Source organism: Stegostoma tigrinum, chromosome 7, assembly GCF_030684315.1.
Source record: "Stegostoma tigrinum isolate sSteTig4 chromosome 7, sSteTig4.hap1, whole genome shotgun sequence".
NCBI lineage: Eukaryota > Metazoa > Chordata > Chondrichthyes > Orectolobiformes > Stegostomatidae > Stegostoma > Stegostoma tigrinum.
In genome coordinates, this window is record NC_081360.1 from 100,448,096 (window position 1) to 100,452,742 (window position 4,647).

General features: G+C 74.7%; 1 protein-coding gene across 1 annotated transcript in view; it reads right to left on the bottom strand.

The window, feature by feature from the left end:
- cfap65 (cilia and flagella associated protein 65) overlaps positions 1-4,433 on the bottom strand; it is a 168,231-nt gene extending 163,798 nt beyond the window's left edge. Inside the window, exon 1 of the mRNA XM_048534726.2 lies at positions 4,368-4,433. The gene's annotated coding sequence lies outside the window, so the exon portion shown is untranslated. The remainder of the gene's footprint in view (positions 1-4,367) is intronic.
- Positions 4,434-4,647: the final 214 nt, after the last annotated feature.

The window sequence follows — 4,647 nt, forward strand, 5'->3', positions numbered from 1 at the left end:
CCACCTCTTCCCCACCCCTCCCCACCTCTCCCCACCCCTCCCCACCTCTCCCCTCCCCTCCCCACCTCTCCCCACCCCTCCTCACCCCCTCCCCAACCCCTCCCCACCTCTCCCCTCCCCTCCCCACCTCTCCCCACCCCTCCCCACCCCTCCCCTCCCCTCCCCACCCCTCCCCACCCCTCCCACCTCTCCCCTCCCTCCCCACCCCACCTCTCCCCTCCCCACCCCTCCCCACCTCTCCCCTCCCCACCCCTCCCCACCTCTCCCCTCCCCTCCCCACCCCTCCCCACCTCTCCCCTCCCCTCCCCACCCCACCTCTCCCCTCCCCACCCCACCTCTCCCCTCCCCACCCCTCCCCACCCCACCTCTCCCCTCCCCACCCCACCCCTCCCCACCTCTCCCCTCCCCCTCCCCACCTCTCCCCTCCCCTCCCCTCCCCACCTCTCCCCTCCCCTCCCCACCCCTCCCCACCTCTCCCCTCCCCTCCCCTCCCCACCTCTCCCCTCCCCTCCCCTCCCCACCTCTCCCCTCCCCTCCCCTCCCCACCTCTCCCCTCCCCTCCCCTCCCCACCTCTCCCCTCCCCTCCCCTCCTCTCCCCTCCCCTCCCCTCCCCACCTCTCCCCTCCCCTCCCCTCCCCTCCCCTCCCCACCCCACCCCACCCCTCCCCTCCCCACCCCTCCCCTCCCCACCTCTCCCCTCCCCTCCCCACCCCTCCCCTCCCCTCCCCACCTCTCCCCTCCCCACCTCTCCCCTCCCCTCCCCACCCCTCCCCTCCCCACCTCTCCCCTCCCCCACCTCCTCCCCTCCCCTCCCCACCCCCCCTCCCCACCCCACCCCTCCCCTCCCCACCCCCTCCCCACCCCACCTCTCCCCTCCCCTCCCCACCACTCCCCACCCCTCCCCACCCCTCCCCACCCCACCCCTCCCCCCCCCCTCCCCACCCCTCCCCACCCCACCCTCCCCCCCCTCCCCCCCACCTCTCCCCCCCCCCCCCTCCCCCCCCCCCCCCCCCACCCTCCCCTCCCCCCCCCCCCCCCCCTCCCCCCCCCCTCCCCCCCCCCCACCCCCCCTCTCCCCTCCCCACCTCCCCTCCCCCCCACCCCCCCTCCCCTCCCCCCCCACCTCTCCCTCCCCTCCACCTCCCCACCCCACCTCCCCTCCCCTCCCCTCCCCACCCCACCTCTCCCCTCCCCACCCCACCTCTCCCCTCCCCTCCCCTCCCCACCTCTCCCCTCCCCTCCCACCCCACCTCTCCCCTCCCCTCCCCACCCCACCTCTCCCCTCCCCTCCCCACCCCACTTCTCCCCTCCCCTCCCCACCCCACCCCTCCCCACCCCACCCCTCCCCTCCCCACCCCACCCCTCCCCACCTCTCCCCTCCCCTCCCCACCTCTCCCCTCCCCTCCCCTCCCCACCTCTCCCACCCCTCCCCTCCCCACCTCTCCCCACCCCTCCCCACCTCTCCCCTCCCCTCCCCACCTCTCCCCTCCCCTCCCCACCTCTCCCCACCCCTCCCCACCTCTCCCCACCCCTCCCCACCTCTCCCCTCCCCTCCCCACCCCACCTCTCCCCTCCCCTCCCCACCCCACCCCTCCCCACCCCACCTCTCCCCTCCCCACCCCTCCCCACCTCTCCCCTCCCCTCCCCACCCCACCTCTCCCTCCCCACCCCACCCCTCCCCACCCCACCCCTCCCCTCCCCACCCCTCCCCACCTCTCCCCTCCCCTCCCCTCCCCACCTCTCCCCTCCCCACCCCACCCCTCCCCACCCCACCCCTCCCCTCCCCACCCCTCCCCACCTCCCCTCCCCTCCCCTCCCCTCCCCACCTCTCCCCTCCCCTCCCCTCCCCACCTCTCCCCTCCCCTCCCCTCCCCTCCCCTCCCCTCCCCACCTCTCCCCTCCCACCTCTCCCCTCCCCTCCCCTCCCCTCCCCACCTCTCCCCTCCCCTCCCCTCCCCTCCCCACCTCTCCCTCCCCTCCCCTCCCTCCCACCTCTCTCCCCTCCCCTCCCCTCCCCTCCCCTCCCCACCTCTCCCCTCCCCTCCCCTCCCCACCTCTCCCCTCCCCTCCCCTCCCCTCCCCACCTCTCCCCTCCCCTCCCCTCCCCTCCCCTCCCCACCCCACCCCTCCCCTCCCCACCCCACCCCACCTCTCCCCTCCCCACCCCACCTCTCCCCTCCCCTCCCCACCCCACCTCTCCCCTCCCCACCCCACCCCACCTCTCCCCTCCCCACCCCACCCCACCTCTCCCCTCCCCACCCCTCCCCACCCCACCTCTCCCCTCCCCACCCCACCCCACCTCTCCCCTCCCCACCCCTCCCCTCCTCTCCCCTCCCCTCCCCTCCCCACCCCTCCCCTCCCCTCCCCACCCCTCCCCTCCCCTCCCCACCCCTCCCCAACCCTCCCCTCCCCACCCCTCCCCTCCCCACCCCTCCCCACCTCTCCCCTCCCCTCCCCACCCCTCCCCTCCCCTCCCCTCCCCACCTCTCCCCTCCCCACCCCTCCCCAACCCTCCCCTCCCCACCCCTCCCCAACCCTCCCCTCCCCACCTCTCCCCACCCCTCCCCTCCCCTCCCCTCCCCACCTCTCCCCTCCCCTCCCCTCCCCACTCCTCCCCTCCTCTCCCCTCCCCTCCCCTCCCCTCCCCACCTCTCCCCTCCCCTCCCCTCCCCACTCCTCCCCTCCCCTCCCCTCCCCTCCCCTCCCCTCCCCACCTCTCCCCTCCCCACCTCTCCCCTCCCCACCTCTCCCCTCCCCACCTCTCCCCTCCCCACCTCTCCCCACCTCTCCCCTCCCCTCCCCACCTCTCCCCTCCCCTCCCCACCTCTCCCCACCTCTCCCCTCCCCACCTCTCCCCTCCCCTCCCCTCCCCACCCCACCCCTCCCCTCCCCACCCCACCCCTCCCCACCCCTCCCCACCCCTCCCCTCCCCACCCATCCCCTCCCCACCCCACCCCTCCCCTCCCCACCCCTCCCCTCCCCTCCCCACCTCTCCCCTCCCCACCTCTCCCCTCCCCTCCCCACCCCACCTCTCCCCTCCTCTCCCCTCCCCACCTCTCCCCTCCCCTCCCCACCCCACCTCTCCCCTCCCCTCCCCACCCCACCTCTCCCCTCCCCTCCCCACCCCACCTCTCCCCACCCCACCTCTCCCCTCCCCTCCCCTCCCCACCCCACCTCTCCCCTCCCCCTCCCCTCCCCTCCCCACCCCTCCCCTCCCCTCCCCTCCCCTCCCCTCCCCTCCCCACCTCTCCCCTCCCCTCCCCTCCCCTCCCCTCCCCACCTCTCCCCTCCCCTCCCCTCCCCTCCCCACCTCTCCCCTCCCTCCCCTCCCCTCCCCACCTCTCCCCTCCCCTCCCCTCCCCACCTCTCCCCTCCCCACCTCTCCCCTCCCCACCTCTCCCCTCCCCTCCCCACCCCACCTCTCCCCTCCCCTCCCCTCCCCACCTCTCCCCTCCCCTCCCCACCCCACCTCTCCCCTCCCCACCCCTCCCCACCCCACCTCTCCCCTCCCCTCCCCACCCCACCTCTCCCCTCCCCTCCCCTCCCCAGCTCTCCCCCTCCCCTCCCCTCCCCACCCCACCTCTCCCCTCCCCTCCCCACCCCACCTCTCCCCGCCCCTCCCCTCCCCTCCCCACCTCTCCCCTCCCCTCCCCACCTCTCCCCTCCCCACCTCTCCCCTCCCCTCCCCTCCCCACCCCTCCCCACCTCTCCCCTCCCCACCTCTCCCCTCCCCTCCCCTCCTCACCTCTCCTCTCCCCTCCCCTCCCCACCTCTCCCCTCCCCTCCCCTCCCCTCCCCACCTCTCCCCTCCCCTCCCCTCCCCTCCCCTCCCCACCTCTCCCCTCCCCTCCCCTCCCCACCTCTCCCCTCCCCTCCCCTCCCCTCCCCTCCCCTCCCCACCTCTCCCCTCCCCTCCCCTCCCCTCCCCACCTCTCCCCTCCCCTCCCCACCTCTCCCCTCCCCACCTCTCCCCTCCCCTCCCCTCCCCACCTCTCCCCTCCCCTCCCTCCCCACCTCTCCCCTCCCCTCCCCTCCCCTCCCCACCTCTCCCCTCCCCTCCCCTCCCCACCTCTCCCCTCCCCTCCCCTCCTTCCCCTCCCCACCTTCCCCTCCCCACCTCTCCCCTCCCCTCCCCTCCCCACCTCTCCCCTCCCCCTCCCCTCCTTCCCCTCCCCTCCTTCCCCTCCCCACCTTCCCCTCCCCACCTCTCTCCTCCCTCCTTCTTTCCCTTTTTCCTCTTTACCCTCCTCAGCTACCTCCCTGCCACCTGCCCCTTCACATCCCTCTTTCTTTCCTTCCTTCCTCCATCCTCGTCATACGTTCCTTCCCTCTCTTTTCCACTTCTTTCTTTCTGAGTCACCCTCACCTCGGTCTCTCTCCGCCGCTGACTCCCTCAATCTTCCAGCGCCGCTGCCCGGCCGCCCCGTCCCCATGGCAACCGGTAGCGTCTCGGTTGGACCCCAGTGCGCAGGCGCGGAGAGAGGAGTCGGGGAAACGTGCGTTTTGTATTTACCTGGCGCCTACCAAACCCTTCTCGGACTTTTGTAGATTCATCAAGGACCTTTCTGCCGTGTCGCAAAGAGAAACAAAGGTTCGCACTTGCATAACGCCTTCCAATTGCCCAGGGCGTTCAACAGTCGAAAAGT